Source organism: Thermobia domestica, chromosome 10 (genome assembly GCF_964235325.1).
Source record: "Thermobia domestica chromosome 10, izTheDome1.hap1.1, whole genome shotgun sequence".
Taxonomy (NCBI): Eukaryota; Metazoa; Arthropoda; class Insecta; order Zygentoma; family Lepismatidae; genus Thermobia; species Thermobia domestica.
In genome coordinates this window covers 207,977,792-207,999,866 of record NC_137463.1, presented here as the reverse complement: position 1 = coordinate 207,999,866, position 22,075 = coordinate 207,977,792, and the positions used below count along the sequence as shown (strand labels likewise).

Sequence of the window (22,075 nt, the reverse complement as noted above, 5' to 3'; positions counted from 1 at the left end):
TTATTTTTGGGAATTTTCTCGGAATTATTCCCAGGAAACATACCCGAAAAATATTTTCCAGAAAATTTACTCATCACTAGTCTCATGTCACCTCACTGCATGGGGTGACATGAGACAATTTATATTTAAAAATAAATAATGATAAAGAAGAAGTGAAGACTTGGCGGTACTATGAATGACAAGTGTGATAAATACCTCCACAATTCCAAACCAAACCAAATCTTGCCAACCATGCAATGTGTCGTGACATACTAATATCCAAAAATTTTCTCAAGTCGCCCCATTTGACGGCAGTAAAGGAAGCTAATGAAGGACGATAGATCATGAAGATAATTGGAAAAAGAAGAAACAGCATGCTTTCCCATCATGTTCTGCGCCCCGATTGGATCACCGTATTGATTGTACAACAACTTTGGTATTTATACTGTATATTTTATTTAATATTCAGCGCAAAAATAAATTCCCTGGCTCTAGCAACATAAAAGAAGAAGAAAAAATATGTAGTATATGCCATGAATAATCTTATTCTGTAAATGTTTATTTTTCGGTCGTTAGATGTAAAAGGTATGTTTATTGGTTATCTTTAGTTGATGAACATCACTCCATGGAATATTTTCATTCTGCTTCATCGTATATACTCCAAAGCATTAGAATTCAAATCGATGTATCACAATGGATTAATCAGTACAGATTAAGAATATGGTTTTAAGTTTTGGGAATTTGGGCAAGAGTGCACTTTGTGCAGGACAAGTGGGTTTGTCACACTGTTGACATGACGCGAGGTAGGAATAAATAGGGTAGGGTTGGGTTAGCTTATGGTTAGGGAAGTTTAGATCCATTTTAAAATTAATAGAGTGTAATTGCTCATATCGCTATTATTTTATCGGTTCCTATCCCAGGCAACACGTACGTGTACGGTACATGTGCACTATCCATGCATAAGCCGTACATGTGCATTTGTGTGGATGATGCATACGTACATAACCCGTGCTTAAGCCGTACATGTGAATTTTCGTGGATGAAGCACACATACATAACCCGTGTATGTGCATAGGTGCATTTGCGTGGGTTATGCACACGTACATAACCCATGATTAAGTCGTGCATGTGCACATGTGCATTTGCGTGGATGAAGCACATTTAAATAGGCTACTGCACATGTGTATGATACGTCCATAGTACCGTGTAAATGTATATCTTTACTTTCATTCTCCTAGTACTTAAAACGCAATATGGCAATAGTATTTTTAATTGAAAGTTGTCGTTTTCCCTCTAGACAGTGTTATAGAGACTTTTCGACGAATGACAGCTGAATGACTGTAAAAACTCCGTAACGGCTGTTGAGCTAGGATATAAGATCAACAGGTGGCAGCACTGTACTGATGTAACTACTGTCAGACAGTTCAGAGGTTTACAAAGTTATTTTCGTGATCAGTTACAGCAGAACATGTTTCGTTATTTCTTACTTGGCAAATATGTCAAATATACTACCTAAAACTTTGCTCATTGCAAATAATAAACTCCAAAAGTAAAATTCTCACTGACAATTATTAGTTACTTCTGATATACTTGGAAGGTGATGTATACACTCTTGCTTACTCATCAGCTTGACGTACCATACGTCAACAGCTGCTTTTTGTAAGAACCTAGCCTAGCTGGGAAGTGTTAACGTGCCTTCGAGGACGTTGTGTTGCATACGCTCTCACTAGGATTGACAGCGCTTTTCAGTACTGGAGGGTGAAACGTTTCATCATCATCATTACTCATCTGTAGGCGCAACAAATCTCTTCATTCGGGCATTCGCCCAAGGACGGATTTTTCGATGGCGGACTCACGATTAGGCCCTGGCAAAACGACTAAAGGCAAACATCACGGGTTACCTCAAGTTCTTGTTGGACCATCCGAGAGTCCTAAGAAGACTCAGCTTCGGAAAGATCCTAGGCAATGCCATTCTTCCACTACTAAATCACAGCAACGCCGAGGTTCCCAAGCTTCCATTGCTTCTGCTTCTTCAATTGTATCATCCGATTCCGTTCGTAGTAGATCACCATAACCACTAGCATCGAACGATAGCTATTCCGAACGTCTTCAGCAATCTCCACCATCCAAGAAACAACATCTTGCATCCACATCGGATCTAGATCAGATTCCAATGAACACTACTGCATCTACAACCGATAACAATGCGCCTCCTTTGTCTTCTATCTATTCCATGCTGCTCACAAATTTCGATACAAAGTTCAGCAATGCAAAGTTCGCCGCAACTCAACTTCGTAAATATCTTCCTCGAGCTGCGATCACACAAATCCTGCATACTAGAAACGGCATCATTCTAAAAACATCTAATCCAACTCTTCTTACTACCATTAAAAACAAGGTGCCTATTGATACCTTTGGTCGGGATGCGAAGATTCAAGCACTCACATCATCCACTCGCAAACAGCCTCCACCTCCGAAACGTTCCCCATTACTATCTGTTGTCATCTGTGGGGTTGACCCATCTTATACAGATGACGAAATACAAGAGGAGCTCAAGCTGGAGGGTCATACCATCACTAAAGTCTTGCGAATTCGTAATGATCAAGGACCCACATACATAGTTCGTGTCCTAACCACGCATCAAGATACTATTGATGAGTTATTAGCAACAGGTGCTTACATTTACAATCATAAACACCGTGTTGAACCATCAAGGACACCGGTTCCTATGCCAGTTCGGTGTGAACGGTGTCAGGTCTATAATGCTCATCATACAAACGATTGCAAAAACACAAGTAAATGCGGATATTGTGCAGGCCCGCATACCACCCGGACTTGTAGCAACTTACAGTTACCACCTAAATGTGCCACTTGCAATGATCAGCATCCGGCATATAGCTACAAGTGTAAAGCTAAACCAGAAGCTATTCAGGACCATCCAGAACTCGTAGTTCCACTCAGACCACCTGCACAAACCCACACTACTCCACATCCGATAGATGCACCTGTCTCGTTAGATCAACTCTTGACTTTCCTGACTTTAGCTTTACAGAACATCCATCCCTTTATAAGACCCCACATACTCCAGCAAATCATTCTTGCGGCAAAAACCACTTTTCATGTTAATTTCACAGCCACTTATTCAGGAAATACAGTTCATTTTCATAAATCCCATACAACTAATCTTGACTAGTTTACTCTATACCATGGCTGTTACTTTTCTGTTTCTTAATATCCGGTCTTTACCCAAAAACAAAATTTTATTCGAACAGCTTTTTCTTGAGGAACGTGTCACAGTGTTCTTACTAAATGAAACTTTCCTCACAAAATCACGAACGTCGTTTACCAGGATACACTATGTTGCACGCTGAAAATTCTCTACCTGCACTCCGAGCCAATGGGGGAGAGGCCATTGGATTTTCTCCTCATCTACCGTTTCGTCAACATCATTATACAACGACACCTCTTCCGGAATATCTCCTCGCCACTGTCTATTTCAAAAACGCCATTATCACACTGGCAACAATATACATCAGACCCAACCATCCTCTACCGGAGCAGTTCGTGCAATACATTTCAAATACTTATAAGACGTACATTATCATGGCTGACTTTAATATGCATAGCCGCACCGATGGCGAGAGGACAAATTTTGTTAATTTCATTACGACCAATACCACTGGAATCATACTTGATCTTCCACAAGCAACCCGTCCTATATCCAACACAAAGCCAGATATATTTATAACCTCAGCAAACCTCGTATCGCATTGCACGCTAGATATTCTTGATCTTCTGGGTAGCGACCATGCTCCAATTAAACTCACCTATCAGCCAAATCCCACCACCAGGCATATTTCATCTCCACCACTCCGCTTAAGCGTCCGTTACGATAAGGCTAACTGGGATAAATATCGCACACATATCTCTCAACTCACTGATCATCTTACTGAACCAAATACAGGTGAAGACTTAACTGCTGTCGTTGATAATATTACTTCAGCTATTCAAGAGGCCAGTCATTTATATATTCCAACTACCAAATCTCGTCCATATCAGCCTAAACTTCCGCCGCAATATCTCACACTGATCCAACGCTCACGTCAATTCTATAGAGATTATCTTCGCACCCGCAACCCTGAAGCACTCCGCCATCACCACCAACTACAACGCACAGTTCACAATTACATTAAAGCGTATAAACTTCGTAAATGGGTAAACACCTGCAATAATCTATCCGAGACTTCTCATCCAACCAAATTTTGGAAGCGTTTCAATGCATTATGTGGGAAATTTACTAGCACACCCTATCCGATTCTGCAAGGCGACACGCCTGTTTCCACCGATAGTGATAAGGCAAATGCTTTTGCTGATCACTTACAGGAGATTTTCACGCCATCATTCGGCAATACTCCAGTCGCTGCAGATAGGCTTAACACGTCCACACCGCACCTTCAACCAAACACTACCCATCTCTTACAGCCAGACACAGCCATATCTCAACCCATAAGTGTTCACGAGATCTCACAGGTTCTCCACCATAAACGAAATACTGCACCTGGTCTAGATAATATAACATACCGCCATATCAAAGAGTGTCCTGCTTTGTCATTACTCCTCCTCGCTAATATCTATACGTTTATCTTGCGCACAGGCTTCTTTCCCTTAACATGGAAAATCTCTAAGACACTCATGTTTCTAAAACCAAATAAACCACCCCAGAACGTTTCATCATATCGTCCTATTCAGCTAACTTCGACTTTCAGTAAGATTCTGGAACGCATCCTGGTCAAGCGCCTACATATCTACCTAAACGATCGCAGCTTAATTCCTATCACACAAGCCGGCTTCAGACCCTCCTTTTCTATTAATGATTAGCTTTTAAGACTCACATCACTTATTACTCAACATTACAATTCTGCAAAACCATCCTGTCTAGTCCTATTTGACTTAGAGAAGGCGTTTGATAAAGTCTGGCACCATGAGCTAATATACAAACTTCTTCAGTTTCGACTCCCCATGTGCTACATCCGCCTAATATACAATTTCATTACCAACCGTCTCGCCTACATATCCATTCATGACTGTTTATCGCATCCGATCTTTCTACTTACTGGAGTGCCACAAGGGTCTGCATTATCTCCTTTACTCTACCTCTTGTACGTCGCTGACATGCCCAGACTACCTGATAACGTTCATCTTTTTCAATATGCCGATGACACGGCTTTCCTTGGACTCGGAAACTCTATCCAACAGATCAATACCGTTCTCCAGCTTGCTATCGATCGTTTCAGTAACTGGTGTAATCATTGGAGACTTACTATTAATGCAACAAAAACTCAGGCCATGGTCTTCTTACCTCCACGACGCTCTTCCCGAGTTCGCAGAAACCCACGTCGCTTATCTCTCCATGTTGATCAAGTGCCGCTTCAGGCCAAAAATACAGTAACGTATCTGGGAATTACCTTTGATCGCCATTTTACATGGTCGCAACATCTGAAAACAGTCACTACTAAGGCCTATAATCGCATCAATCTTTTGAAACGTCTTACTGGTACTACATGGGGTCTGAAGCCACACACAATCCTCAACACCTACAAAGTTTTTCTCCGACCAGTTTTGACATATGGTTTCACTGCCTGGATAGCCGCCAGACCTCAATACTATCATAAACTTTTCATCTTAGAACGCCACGCTTTCCGCACAGCTTATCGAATTAAGCTCCCTAGCCCTACGCAGGAACTTTACCGCCATATTACTTTTCCAATTCTGAAATTTCACCTCGAAAAACTGCGGCTAACATACATCTCTAAACGCTTTCAAACTTGCCACCCATTACTCCAAGATACAATGCATTATTTAGCAGTTCATCCCACACCTTACACCTACTATTATCCACCACTCTCCCTACTGTTTACATTATATCACTATACGCTTTAACCACCAGACCCAACTTTGCAATTCATATCAGAATATGTTGTTCACGATCATCTTCCTCTCATCCATCCATCATTTCCCGCACAGTGATAACCTTTGTTTATTAACTTGGGCTCCCCACGTTCTCATCAGTGCCTAGAGCAGCCCCTAGGCTGAAGAATAAGCTCATCTGTCTCACTAACATAACCTAAAGTGTTGTATTGTGTATTGCACTTCGCCTCATATTTCATTTCATGCTTATTGATATTTTGAAATGTTTTGTATTATTATTTCTATTCTTATATTTCACGTACATTTTTCAATGCACGTTTTCACGTATTTCTAATCATTATGTTTTTGTATATTTACCTTTGTTATATTCACCTCACCAAATGTTAAGGATCAAAGTTCCTTAAGTCACCATGTTACATTCATTTTGACAATTTGAAGTTAATAAATATTTCATGAAACAGCCCAACAACGGGTAAACTTAGCCTATCCTATCACTGCACCTCATTCCTAACAGAGGGCATAACCCTCTTAAATGTGGCTAGCCTTTCTGGCTAGCATGAAGGGAAAAAAAATAAACTCTTGGAAGGTATAAACTCTTTTTCTCTCTCTCTCTCTCTCTCTCGTTGCATCTGAAATATGCTTTTACATCGCCTTTGCACTAGGAGGAAATCACCTGTATCCTACATGTAAGTCATCTGGCTACTGCGTGTAAATCACCTATGTGGTACATGTAAATCATCTCTGTTCTACATATAAATCACCTGGGTACTTCGTGTATATCACCTGTGTGCTACGTGTAAATTTACTGTGCGGTAAGTGTAAATCACTTGTGCAGGACGTGTGCATTGCACAATGTACTGCGCACGTGAAGATGTTGAATAGGACCTGTGATGCTTACGGGTACTGTGCGTGGATTGTGCTGCCTGGGTATGAATGTTTTGCACAAAGTGCACTTACCGAAATGTGCATCTAGAGTATGGTAATTCGCAAAGGAAGGATAATGTTTAAGGAACCACAATATATGCAGATTAAAAATATATATTATAAAATTACTTTATATCAGTTTTCTTACCTTAGATATTAGCCTAATATATTCTAAAGTGTTATTTTGTTGGTGCATGCTCAAACAACTGCGTAGAGATCTTTAATATGTCTACAAATTGGTATGTTATTAAAGATTATAATGAGGCGGTCTGCCTAAAAAGGGCACATAAAAGAAAACTATGTTTTAAGTAAACGCAAAAACAAAGTAGTAATACTGTATGCTATCAATAGAATAACGGTTGCTGCCAGTGGCAGTTCTAGCACGGGGCTGGGGGACCGTAGGCTTCCCCAGTTTTTAAGTGACTTCAAATTATACATATATATATATATATATATATATATATATATATATATATATATATATATATATATATATATATATTTGCAAGTTTGTAATAAAATCATGATATACCTACCATAGTCTGGATTCTGGCTGCCTCTCCCAGTTTTCCTCTTCTAGATCAGTCTCTAGTTGCTCTGTTAACAACAAACCACATAGAAGGTACAACTTTTGCAAAACGTAATTTCCCGATAACGCTATATTGCACTTGCCTATTAAGTAATGAGTAATAAATGCAAATTTGCAGTATAGTTATGTGCCCTTTTTATGTAGAACATTTTTATAGTACAGAACGGATAATTGAAAGCCATATTAAAGATTCGGAAGGTTAAGAGCTGTATTGCCGGATTTTAGGAAGTTTACCAGGGCAATTGGAGAATTTATTTTGGTTTGTGAGGAAGAGTGAGTAAAAGTCAGGTGAGGCGAATAGTTGAAGTTACGAAAATTGTTTGTTTGTGTGTGTGTGTGTGTGTGTAAGCAGTACTGTATATAGAGCGGAAGGGACTATTTGGCGGAGAGGTACATTTGTTATAATTTAGTCGAGGGAACGGAGTGTGGAAATGGCGCGTATATTTCTACACGATTGTTCACAATTTTTGCTCGAAATCGGAAAAGACACAGCTGTGTTTTGAAGGTTTAACCTAACCTAATTTACTACATTTTGGTACTTTTTTGGATAGCATTTAGTATCTCCTCAAATCCACACATAATTTAAGTATTTTATGCCATATTCTATGTTTTGCGCTCGTCGTTTATGTATATCCACTGTCGCTGACGCACTTGCTCCCTACGAACGCAACCTCTCGCTTCCGCATGGGATCCCTTGCTGCACTCCTGTTCTGACTCAGATAGTATTCGTGCTTTTTAGTGACCAGCAAGAACAAGTTGGTTAGTGTCTTTTGCACAGTAGTTCTTATCGGGTACGTACACTAAAGTCTTCCTAAAGTGAATCTGCTTAGAGCAATGCTAGTGTACACCCCCATACACGGGTCCGGAACCGGTATTTGAGGCAGAGACACAAACACTACCAAGTGATTTGGAAAAGAAATAAATAGTACCTCCTTCCTTTCGATTTGCTAGGAAAGTTTGCACGCCTCTGTTTTGAAAGCCTAACCTAACCTAATTTAGTACATTTTGAATTTTTTCGATTTTTTGTGTCACTAATGCCGTTTTGGAAACTATCCTTAGTTTGTCAAGATGTATTGAAGCCGAAAGTTATGGAGGTTATGAAACATATGTTCGATAAAGTCAATATAGTCCTGCTGTAACAAGTGATACAAACTTTTAACATTATTAACTTTTAACTGATTCACTTCGGGGTAAGGACATGTTGCAATTCTTACGTTACTAAAATCTCCAATCTCCTGAATAGTCGCCAATAAGTAAACACATCTTACTATCCAATATAAGTTTTCGAGCACAGGAACGCTCCATTGTATAATAATTTGATGATAAGATATTTCATTAAAGTAAAAGGAATGTTCGTTTTTGAGACTTTGAAAAAAAATAAATAAAAGAGGAAGAAACTTCTGAAAAGGCCCGCAGTCATGTAAAAGTTCTGCGTTCATCACAGTTTTAAAAGGTAATGGGTTTTCCTTACAACACCATTGCAGTTAAATCAGGCTTTGGATTACCAGTCACCTCCTTTTTTAAGATGTTCTTTCTGATCAGACGGAATTTTGTCGCACTGAGAGAAACTATGCCCCCTAACCGGAAAAAGTTAAAGGACATGACATCCTTTTCATAAAGTCTTGCAAACCAAAGAGCAAACCTAGTCATCAAAAAATTTCTATTTTGACCACCTGTAGCACCAGAAAGCAAAACAGTCGTGAAAATATCAGGAAACTTCTGAAGTTACTTTTCCAGACAGTCATGCAACAAACAAATAACAGAGTTTGGATTATCTAAACCGTTACATTCAATAAATATATAGCAGTAACTCGAGTCGTCATGACATACATGTATATTAAAATAATACACCCAGAATATCCTTTTATAAAATTAGTTATTCACATGTAGTTTGGGAGTGGGGTAGTTTTGAGAATAGTCAAATTCTCCTCTCTACTTTGGTGTTTCGTGTGCAATGCCCACCCAAAATTGAAGTATTGACACGTCGATGTGCGAGTAGCTAGTGGCTAAGTTTCGGTGACCTTCTCAACAAGTTCGACCACACTGAAAAAGTATGCAATGCAGAGTCAGCTGCTTCAATTTGTCAAGAAACACATTTTGTTACAATACGTTCTCTGCATATGACATGTCAACTTCAGAAATGTGTACCACCGCCAATTTATGAGATATTGACATAAAACTTACACCACCGAACCATCTTCGTAAGGACAAGGAACCAACGTTGAATTTGGACTAATTTGTTTCGTTGGTTTGAACACAAGGTCTAAAATACAGACAAAACAAAAAGTTTGAACATTTGATTCTATCAATTGTAAGATCTTCAAATGGTTTTTGGTTTACAAATATCTCTTTAACACTTTCACTGCTAATCACATATGTATATGGAGTAGCGGAGCTTCTGTAGACTGTGGATCACGTATAAATACGTAGTTCCGTTCAGGTTTATTTTATCGGTTTTCCTTCATATTTGTACGAAGTTATCAAATCTTGAATTATTCTTTGAATTTGATAGATCGTAATTTTGTGACTAGATAGTGTGCATATGTTCCTTACAGTTCTTTTGCTTTCTTTGTCTAAAAAGGATATGTACGTTGTTTTACTGCAAAAATGATGAGAAAAAAAGTCTGTCGAACGATTTTATTCACCTTAGTTTGGAAGAGGAATTTAGCGAAAGTTACACCAGTCTTTTTACTAGAAAAGAATATCGCATTTTTCTAATAGTTTTGTTCTATTCTTTTACACTGTATAACAAAACTACATAGAACAGACTATCCCTTTCTGAGTTCATGAAAGTTATTATGATGCTCTATCTATAGAAAGTAAAATATAATATACCGTCTCGGAAAGGAAGCTTTAAACGTTGCATGTTTTTTGTATTTCTAGATATCGAGATTTGACTTTTTTCAAATGTAGCTAAAAAACCAACCTTCTTGTCTCAAGAGACCAGCTCTAAAATTGTTTAAACAGCTGACTATCAGAGGATATCATTTTTTAATATTTCTCACGATGTACAGTAGTTAAAAATCTGTATTATTTCTGTAATAAATGTGTGCAGTGATGTAATACGTATGTGCGTACAAGAACAATTAATTGTCTTAGAATAAAGGAGAAAACTGGGTTTCAATATATGTTTTCATAAAATATAAATTTTGTGAGATATTTAACAGCTATTTATTTTGAACTCAACAATTATGTTTCACAAGCAGTGAGAACTTACATGTAAGCCATTCAGAACTGAAACGACGTCGAATTATTTAAAGAATTTGTAGACAGATGTAGTATGTAGACCTTTATTCACTTGAAGTCTGAATGGCGGTAATAGGAAGACAATACAAATTGTAAACGAAGGAAATTCAACAATAATAGTTTACTCACCCATAATCATTATTTCTAGAAAGAAGATTTATCAAAAATGTAGTTTTTCGAACAACTTAAATTTAAAATAAATAAACACGCACTGATGAAGGCGAAAGTCTAACTCTGAAACGTCTGGAACTTGATTGTTACTCTGATGCCTTAAGCGAATATTGAATTTTTGTAATTGTTATTTGGTATCTGTGTTTTGACATATTTGATAAAAAAATTTTGTGGCTAGATGTAGTATATCGACGTTCATTCACCCAAGTTTGAGTGCTGATAATAGGAAGACAATACAAGTCGTAAAGCAAGGGAACTCAACAATAATGGTTTATTCACCGATAATCACTATTTCTACAAAGAAGATTTATCAAAAATGTAGTTCTCTGAGCAACTTAAATTTTAAAAAAATAAATAAATAAACACGCACTGTTGAAGACAAAAATCTATCGCTGAAACGTTTGCAACTTGATTGTTATTCTGATCCTTAGGGAAATATTGATTATTTGATGCATCATCATATTTCATTAAGTAATGATATTCAGATTGAATTATGTACTCTATATATAAGATACAGTACTTTCTTTTCACAGACTATATGTCGAGAATGTACATCAATTTTCATGCTGTTACATGCAATTAACACTAAGGATAGATCGGTTTAATTTGTTCAAGGTAGATACTATTAAATAATAATATATTTTAAACTTCTTTTAGAAATAAATCATGAGCTTCGTGTTTCTGCAGCTGAAGCTCAGTATAAAAATAAGCTTTGGATGATGTAATTTGGCAACGTTTCTAGTACTTCAGCTTTAATATGTCATTAAATTAGAAAGTAAATTATGAAATTGGAAACTAATTGATTCCTATAGTATCTAAATTTCAGATACCATAATCTAGGATTGAGCACATGAAGTAGATCAAATATAACAATGGGTAGACAGAGCACCACGTGCCAGCTACTATTCATGCCTTTAGACCGGAATTCCTTATATCTTAATTTAAGTATTTTCAGTTACGCAGAAGTATATGCTTCCACCAAAAATCGAAATTGAATTGTTTAAGTGTTCGATCTGGACAGATCTTTACCAACAAATACATAAGTGACTTATCCCCACTAGCTAAGCTCAAATTAATTTCAGTGTACATTAACATCGCCATAAGAATTTGGATTAGCTTAGCTCTAGTATAGACCTACTTTTAGATGTTCAGTTACTAGTAGCACGTAATAAAGACACTTCTTAAGCTGAATATGTTGTTATACAAAATCCGAAAGTTTTCCTCCATTTTTTTTTTTTTTTTTTTTTAAATTTACAATATAAACTTTGTTTAAAGACAAACCTATAGAGGGTATGGATTCTGGTTCGGATTTCTACAATCCCCTCCCCTACTCAAAATGCATTTGGCAAATTCGTGTTTCTGAAGGATTTCACATAGAAACTTTGGAGAATTAAATGCAAGCAAACACTACGTTTCTATCTTTAATATGAATCAAATGCATATTAATCAAGAATAGTTTAAGTTTTCGGCACAGCCTTCTAGAAGTATTATCCGTCAAATTTATAACGAATTCAGTAAGTACACGTATTTTTTGAATCGTTCCATTTCGTCAATATATATGTGAAACAACTCGGCAAATCACATTTGGCGGGATTTATTAGGACTATTTAAGATTACTTCTGCAATATCGAAACATAAAGTAAACCGTATATGATAGGTAAACCCGAATTAGAAACCTTTGCATTTGTCAAATGTGTAGGATATATCTGCATAGCAATCGAAAACAAGACTGCAGAATCACTGTTGCAGAGTTAAATCACTGTTGCAAATAAACGTTTTCTTCTTAAAAATCCTCATTATTAAAAATTATTTTCTACAAGATAAATAAAGAGTGATTATTTGAGGCGTAGAATATGTTTATTGCAATATAAAGGTACTGAAAATATTAAACCGTTTTGTTGCACCAGAGAGAAATACAAAAATATAGTAAGTCACGTTCAGGCCGTCAGTCAGTGTCAGGCGATGGGTTAGTACTTGTACCTAGCATTACAGAGTTACCGTTGTTAATGTTTTAACACCCAAATATTTTAGATTTAATTATTTTTAATTTATTATTTAATTCAATCATAATTAAGTTATTTCTTGTGATGCATTTAGCAATATACTTGCTTTTCTTTCATGTCGAAAACTTAAATGTAATCTTTGTTTTGTAGAAAAGAAAGTTAGAAAATTATTTTTTCGATTTTTTCAAGATTAGCTGTTCCAGGGTTCACACAAGTCTAGAAAGTGAGGAAAATGCTAAATAGTCAGGGAAAGTCAGGGAACGGACATTGCTATGTGCAAAACATCAGGGAAATAAACGAAAAATTAGTGAAATTATTTCAGTTCATAAAAGATGCATACGATGCTCCTACAAACCTGGAGATGGAACCTATTTTCTAAGTGAATGAAATTTTTATTCGTGCCAAAATTCGGGGAAATGAACGAAAAATCAGTAAAATTATTTCAGTTCATAAAGAATGCATACAATGCTCCTACAAACCTGGAGATGGAACTTATTTTCTGAGTGAATGAAATTTGTGTTCCGAAGTTAAATTTATTCACATTTAAGAAACCATATTTTTAGTTTAGAAAAATACTTGCTGTCTGAAGTAAGTTCTGTCTCATCATTATTTAGTGATGAAGTGGGAGGTTGGAGGGTATGTGCTCCGTGCAGGAAGGATTGAGGGAGCTCTTGGATAGTATGAATAAAAAGAAGTAATGGCTTGTTTTGGGAGTAATGCTTTTCCTTCAAGTTTTTAAGCAAATACTTCAAAAACTGTATAAATAAACATGGGAGCAAATGCATTTGGATACTCTTTTTAAACATTTGCTTCTAAAACATTGCATTCACTTCAAAAAGCAATTACATCTTTTTACTCCTACTACCCCTTGTGTCGTGTATCGTCCTTTGTCGTATACGATGTGATTTAATAGTTATATATTAAAGACATTAAGGTTAGAGCTTTGAGACTTGTTTTATTCGGTTCAGAAGTCTTTGAAGATTTCAAAACTACTACATTGAAGGCATCGAAAATTTTCGTCATAAGATCGGTATCTTCGGGCAGGGTCACATATAGTTTTTTTTTTTTTTTTTTTTTTTTTTTTTTAAGGCTACTGGCACTTAAATAAATATGTATACTGTTCCATTATACTACTTATTACTTTTGAGCTTGCATTTACATGCCTTTCTCTTCATTGTAGGTGTTATTGAAACGGATCTAAGGATGACATGTAAGAAAACTAATTTTAATGAAAGGTGGCTTGTTTTGCATCAGTATTCCCAATTTGTTGGATGGTTGAGAAGAGGACCTCACGAGTACCAGGGTTATTGTACGGTGTGTAGAAAGTCTTTCAGGCTTGGTAATATGGGACGCCAAGCAGTACTGTCATATGCGAGGGGAAAAATCCTTTCAAGTTTGACCTAAAATGTACACTCTCAGTCATCTTTGAAGACTTTTTCTATTACTTCTCATAAACCTGGTGTAAAAGAAACACAACATAAAGATCCCAGTCTGGAAGGAAAATCAGATGTATTACAAAGTATAAAATGCCGTAGTAGGGTAGTTGATGTTAAAAAGTGCTTCATCTAGCGAATCAGAAGTGCAGTTACTAGAGACTTTTTGTACTAAAGATAATGTTACAACATCAGAGATTTTGTGGGCACTGAAGGTTGTTTATAGCAAGCTGTCATTACATTCGTGTGAAGATTTAGGCCAAACATTTCGTTTAATGTTTACAGACAGTGCAGTTGCTTGCAAATTCCAGATGAGCTCTACAAAATGTTCTTATGTCATAAATCACGGACTTGCCCATATTTTGATAATCACTTCAGGGCAGGTTAAATGAATGTGATAACTTCGTTATTTGTTTTGATGAATCGTTGAATAAAATTGTGCAACAGGGTGAAATGGACCTGTTTGTGAGGTGTTTTGATGTCAATAGTAATAGAGTGTGTACGCAATATTTTAACAGTGTGTTTTTCAGAAGAGCTTCTGGAATTCGTCTGCATTGCTTTCTGAAGAAATACATTCATTGCCATTAAGGAACATCTTACAGGTTTCAATGGATGGACCAAGTGTGAACCCAAGTTTCTTAAATAAATTTGAAGAAAAAATGAAAGGTGATAATCCTGAGGGAAAACAACTAGTGAACATTGGCGTTTGTGGACTTCATGTTATTAATGGATCAACTAAAACTGTACTGGAAGTGGTTCAGTGGGATTTTTTTTTTTTTTTTGTGATACCTTCTACATTTTTAATGACTCAACTGCTCGTTGTGCAAAGTTCATTGCATTAACAGGAAAAAGTGTATTTCGTATCAAGCATTGTACTACTAGATGGCTGGAGAATGTAACTTCTATTGACAGGGCCTTACTGCTTTTTGATGATGTGAAAAAGTTTGTGGATAGTGAAAAATCTACGCATACCAGACCATTTCATAATGTTTTGGAACAAACGAAAGATGTGTTTTGGAACAAACGAAAGAAGAAAAAGATTATCAGCTGATTGTGAACCATTTTTGAAGAAATATCAGACGCCAGTGCCGCTGTCACCCTACTTATTTTCTGACTTAACAGCGTTAGTAAGAAATCTAATAGAGCGAGTTGTTAAGCCAACAAAAATGCCAGTTACCATAAACAAGTTGTTTGCTATTGATCTGGATAATGTTAACAATTTACGTCCCTTAATGGATGTTAATATTGGGTTTCAAAGAAACTTTTTCGAGAAGTAAAATCATCTGAAGTTTATGTCAAAAAATTCCAACAAGAATGCCAAAAAATTGTAATACAAAAGATTAAGAAGATTCTTGAGAGGAGCCCTCTAAAATATAAAGCTGTTCAGGCATTGTCATCATTGGCCCTTGTGTGATCGCCAAGCAGATTGAACAGGGGAAACTAAGATTCGGAATGTTGCTGCAAATTCTAAATGAAAAAAAAAAACCTTATTACTGACGGTGTTTCAGAGAAGGCAAAGGTTCAGTATACTTTGTTTTGTGATGAAGGTGCTTCAAACTTGCAAGGAAACTTTAGTGAATTTTTGGATAATGCTACTTCTAAGAAGCTAGACGATTTCTATTCATCCCTTTTGTTTGACAGAAAGGCATATGAAGATTTATGGAAGATTGTAAAGCTGTGCCTAATATTTTTCCACTCTAATGCAAGTGTAGAAAGTGGTTTCTCTGTTAACAAAGCACTGCTGGTAAAAGTTTTATTGCACTTAGGAGAGTGTATGACTCTATCAGATATTTTGGGAGAATACAGAAGGTGCCAATAACACAGCAGATGTTTTATATGTGAGGGGAACTAGGAGGTGCTACGAAGAATATCTTGAAGATGCCAGGAAAACTTATACAGAAGAAGAAGAAAAAAAAAGAGTTGAAAAGAAGAAACTGACAGAAGAAATTAAAAAAAAGAGGAGAGAAGGAAAATAGTGAAGCTTGAAGCAATGCAGAAAGAAGAAGCAATAAAAGCAAAAATTGGAATTTTGGAACAGAAGAAAACTTGATGTGACTCAAAATGAACATTGAATATTTCGTTCGTATGAGCCGTAGAAATATGATACGTATTTCATTGTTACACTTGTACATTCTATAAATATCCAAGCAACAGCATAAACTGAAGGTTATTATCAGTCATTACACTAAAATGTTTAGTGATATTACAGCCTCAAGACTACAGAATTTTGAATAACTTTCGTGTTGTAGTGATAAATGAAGATTTGTATTTGTTTTTATATCTACCTTTTCAGCTTTGTTTACTGTAAATTTAATGTGGGTTTTAGAAAATACTGTACAAGGTTGTCTTAAGGAGAGAGTTGGCCGGCTATGGGGATGGTAGAGACCGTTAGTAAACAGCGATAGCTGTTGGTCAGGGAAATTGATTACTTTAGTCAGTGAAGGTCAGGGAAAGTCAGGGAAATAGATTTCAAAATTTCTATGTGAACCCTGTTTCCTTCTCCAAGCAGGAACAGATAGGTTGATACAAATGATCAGATGCACTTGCACCTGATGAGTGATTTAAACTGCTATGGTAATAGTACTACCAAATGTTGATAATAAGAACTGGATTATTGCTTTCATATCACTTCGAAAATCTAGACAATTTATTTGGGCTACGAAGAACAGGTGAAGATTTTCATGAACTTTTAGTTCACAACGGTAAAAGAACAGAAGTTTAACATGTTGAACTTACAGTAAATCTGTTCAGAGCCACTCCAAGGGCTGGAGTGAAGACGCATGATGACAGGAACACCAAAGTGAGCACAAACTACATACTATATTTGCATAACATATTATAAAGGTCAGTAAATGTCTTTGTTTCTTTGTGATGTAATAGGTATATCCTAGTAAGGTATTGATCCAATTCACATGTAAAAGAATCAGAATCGATAATTTGGGTTACTTCTTTTTCTCCTCTTTTTAGTAGTATTATTATTTCTTGGACTTTTTCAAGCTTTCTTTCAAGTTTTCTAATATTTTCACACAAAATTAACAATTGCTGCACTCCAAGTAAAACCACACAGGAAGTGGGATTACTAAAACAAATCAACGTCCCTCTGTGGCAACAATTAATTACCACTTGTTGACAATAGTTGGGGCGGAGCAGACAGCGGCGAGAAAATTCACATTATACGTTACAAAAATGATTCACGTGTGTCTTAGGTGTGATTTTTCAAGTAAGTACTGCGAGAAAAGTGCTTATAGTCTCTTACGTCCTTGATTAATGTTTGCCGATGTCTCTTTTGGATGCTAACAAGTCAAGTTACCTGACGAGTATCGTTTCATTTATAACGATATTGTTATAACAACTTTTTAACCAACCCTCATATTCCCAATGCTAGTTCTTGGAATCAATATGTAGCCAGCCGGAATTCGCAGAAGAGCGAGACACTGGAATTTTCTACCCAAAAGGTGCCTCATTCTTCAAGACATTTCAGCACCTCCCGTCGGCCCTTACTTAGTAAGGAATTTGTTCATTCCCTCACCGACGCCCACGCAGAATTGATTCCCAATCAACTACAATGAATTATGCGTCGTAATGTGAATTTTTGTGAATAATTACTAACTTTTTACATTATTAGGTACGTCAATATTCTCAATGTATTTTCAATAAGAAAATAATCAATCCATTATTTCCTATTTTTGGAACAGTGATATAAAAATTAGATGTTTTATGTGAACTATTTTTTGTTTCTGCATTGTATTTCTACGCTTTGAAACAAGCAAGAGAAGTGACGCTAAAAAGAGGCGCGAGAGTGCTCCTTCAGATCTTACGTTAACAACAACTAAAGTAAAAGCACTCGTAAAAGGATTTTATCAACTCACCCAAATAAAGCCTAAAATGAAGAAAAACTACAAATAAAATTTACCTAAACGAGGACTCTGATGCTGGAAAATACTAAGGAAAACTTTAATTAGTGATGCGAAAAAGGATGAAGTACTTCTGAAATGAACTTCAAAATCTTTATGGAATTTATCGTGAAATTCGTAATTTTTATCGGTATCGTTTCGCGCCCGTTCGAATTAATTTCTTTGGGCCATCATCATTACTTTTTAGTATGTTGATTAAAATACATGTGTGCTAGTGATGTTCAGTGTATTCTTGTTTTCGTAAAAGTTGAGATATAAAATATAAAAATATTTGGTGCAAAACCTATTTTATTAATCATGAAATAATATACAAAAGTGCCATTATGTGTGATATTTAGTGTTGTCTTTTCTTTAGTTGATGAAAGAAAAGTATCATTTCATAATATGTGCACAATTTAGTTCAGCATCAGGTTACAGGTAAAGTATCTTAAAAGTAGCGCAGTACAAACATATATTTTTGTCTCTCTGTAACCATCTGGCGTTACCTATGCTAGTTGTTCCCAGCTCAAGCTTTCTTTTTGCAGGTGTTAATAATTTTGCTTTATGCGCGACTCGACAGTGACGGTGGGCACACGGCGTAAACTTTCATAATTATCCAAAACGCCCGAACCGAAAGACCGTAAGTGTGGACTTCTTTCGTAGTAACTGGTGTTCTTGTTCATTAGCATTTAGCTATTAATTACTGAAAACCAGAATCGAACCGGGGCATGTGGCAATTGAACCACGTTATTGTCATAAATTGTCTTCTCAAACAGGGACAGGTAAGGTTCGAACCCAATCGTCTTATAAATTGGCTTTTCCCACCCAAACAAAAACACACGATCTTTGAATCCCATTTTTTCATACATTTAATATCTAATTAGGAAACACGTAATGCCTGGAAAAAGACCGCAACATGTAAAAAATTATTTTATGAATTGTATTTTGTATTGATACGTAAGCAGAAAAAATAACATCTTTTAGATCTTTCTTTGTTTTAATTTTCTGTATTTTTTTTTTTTTTAATTTTAACGGTCTTTCTCTCATATATTTTGGGTCCTCAGCTTCCGGATCTTAGAAAAGTCAATGTATTGCCAACATACAAAATTTTAAAATGATTTTGTTTATAGGCAGAATACGAGGGAAATTCAAATATAAAATATAATATTTTTTGTAATTTTATTGGAACAAATAGAAAGAAAGAAAACATACGTACATATTTTCCCCACCAAATTTTATGGCAGTTTGTCCATCGAATTAGTAGCTTCTTTAATGTCATCCTCGAAGATAGAAGAGGGTCTTGTGTAATTACAACCTGTTGCACACAAAATGTTTTGTCCCTGTATTGTCTCCTAATCACTGTTCTCCCAGTTTTTCTTTCAACGGGTCAAACAAATAGTAGTCGCAGAATAATAAGTATGGACTATAAGAGGGATGTTTCCAGAGTTATGCAATGAACTTAAACAAACTTGCTTGTGCAAAATTTTTAGTTTCTGGATGAGGATAAAAGGAACTAGTCTGGCAAACAATTTCCGAAAGTTGAGTTCATGAACGCTAGTAGCTCGAATGCTGCCATAACTTATATCTGACGTAGAAGCAATTGCCAAAATTGATATAGGGCCATCTTCTTCAATAGTGTCACTAAACAGCACGAAAGTTGTCTGCAGTGGTGCTTGCCTGTGTTCTGTGCACGCTATGCTACGAACTTAAATTTCGTTGGGTACATTAATCTGTGTTTGGATCAAGAATTTGGATGAATGTGGATTCAACCAAGGAAACTTCGTTCTCTGTAATTGTTTAATGCAGATTCATTTTTGTAAATAGAAGTATCTTTTTGTTAATTTACAGAATATACAAGTTAAAAGTAAACACAATTTCACACAAAAAGTCATTGTTTCTACCGTATTTTTATTGTAACTTTAAGAGAGAAAACTGAGTAACAGTTTTTTGCTTGGGGTATTCAAATAAAAAAGACACAGGATGTTCTTTTTTTTTTTTTTTTTTTGTAAAATTTAGATATGTTGGTAGAAAATGAACAGTCTTCTACAAGAAGAGGTTATTTTATAAATCAAAAATTTATAGTAATTGAAAATAAGGTCATTCTTGAACTTTTAGTTAATCTATGCTTTTGTACTTTTACATTAGCATCATTATTTAGAAATTAATAAAAAATCGCAACAATAGAAACGTCAAATATAGTTTGCTACAAACTTCTAATTTACAATACTTTTTCCTAAGCTCTTCATCCAGTAAATCGTTCAAATTTGAATTCTGTTATGTAAAGGCATTAAATTTTTGTTAGTATCTCTCTGTATTAGTATACTTAGAATATTTTCTTTTGAATATCATTTTTTTAAAAATATAAATTGATTTTTTATGATAGTAAGAATTATGGTGTAAAAGTAGTATTCAAAAATAAAAAAATAAAATTCATGATGTTGGTGTTTGAAAAGTATGTTGCAAATGTGTATAAATGTATATAATAAAAATTGTAAAACTCAATCTGTAACCTAGAATTGTGTATTAACAAAGGAGTGAGATGGAAAACGATTGAATTAACCTGACGCAAGCGGACTTCAGAAAGGTTGATCTGGAGATTGAACTCGGGATCTTTTTATTACATGACAAATTATTTGATATTGCATCTTGTTATTCGATATATCATATCAATTCGAGACATTCTTATACGATAAGAGTTCATTCCAGTAACTCTTATACTGTGTACGTACGTATTTCATAAGAAGTTGATAATTGATCAAAACAACATTATGTGTCTCTGTAAGTTACATAATTTGTGTTCAAATTGTTAGATTTGTGTATCAAAAATAATATGAATTGAGTAAACGTACTCGTACATATATGCAAGCTTATATTGTTATTTCTTAATTGCATTCGAATTAAATTCTATAACCCGTAGAGACAGAATAAACATACCGTGTTAAATACAATATTTCGTATAAAGTCTTTATGTAGAAAAAAGATGTTATTCTTTTTTTTTATCACAGATAGTGATTTTTTTTTTCATAAGTAGGAGCCTGTAACTTATTTAAATGCAATGCATGAGTAGTTAGTGGTTCAAGTTATATTGCAATATGTATGGTTTTCCGTATTATAGTTTCGAAAAACAACGAAGACAGCTTTTTATTTAGCTTGAGGAGAAATATAACTGTGTTCTACATTTGAAAGGTTTTATCATTGTTATGAAACTGATAAGATCTTATCTTAAAGAGACATACTGTAGTTAAGTTTGTTCAGTTACCTTTTCTGACAGCATTGTACTACTCGAAACCAATATGATTTGAAATAAAGCTTAATTACGAAAAAAAGTATTATTTGCGTTGTTTGTGTAATATAGAACATTAGTATTTCTCAAGTAGTTTACTGATTTCTTGCCTCAATAAGTTAAGGAAAGGTACTCACTCAGTTCCACAACGGAAACTACCTCAGGGTTTTTTTTTTTTTAATATACATAGAACAAATTTGGGAATTTTTAAAATTAGGACAGCCAAATTTCCCAGTAGATACGTTATATCGTTAAAGCATTTGCGGCTTGTGGAAACCTGATCATTTGGAAATAAAACGTGTAACCACTGCAGCAAAGCGCTGAGTGCTACAAGTCGCTTCCGTAAACTTAAAAAAAAAAAGGCGAAAAACTAGCCGTCGACTAACGATTGAAAGACAATGACGAACTTGATTATTTCAGAGAAAAAGTATTAACATGCAACTGGCATACCTGAAATGAAATTATACAGTGTGTCTGTATGAAAATATACCAATAAAAGATTTGAAAAACTCGAGAACTAGTAGTGATGAAATCGTCGTTTTTTTTTGGGGGGGGGGAAGAGGAAAGAATATAATTTTATGTCCATGAGACAATTAAACGCAACAGGACTTTACGCGTGCGCATTA

At 35.5% G+C, this 22,075-nt stretch overlaps 1 protein-coding gene across 1 annotated transcript in view; it reads left to right on the top strand.

Moving 5' to 3' along the window:
* Positions 1–414: 414 nt before the first annotated feature.
* Positions 415–22,075, top strand: part of LOC145662157 (uncharacterized) — a 56,308-nt gene continuing 34,647 nt past the window's right edge. Inside the window, exon 1 of the mRNA XM_081727491.1 lies at positions 415–564. The gene's annotated coding sequence lies outside the window, so the exon portion shown is untranslated. The remainder of the gene's footprint in view (positions 565–22,075) is intronic.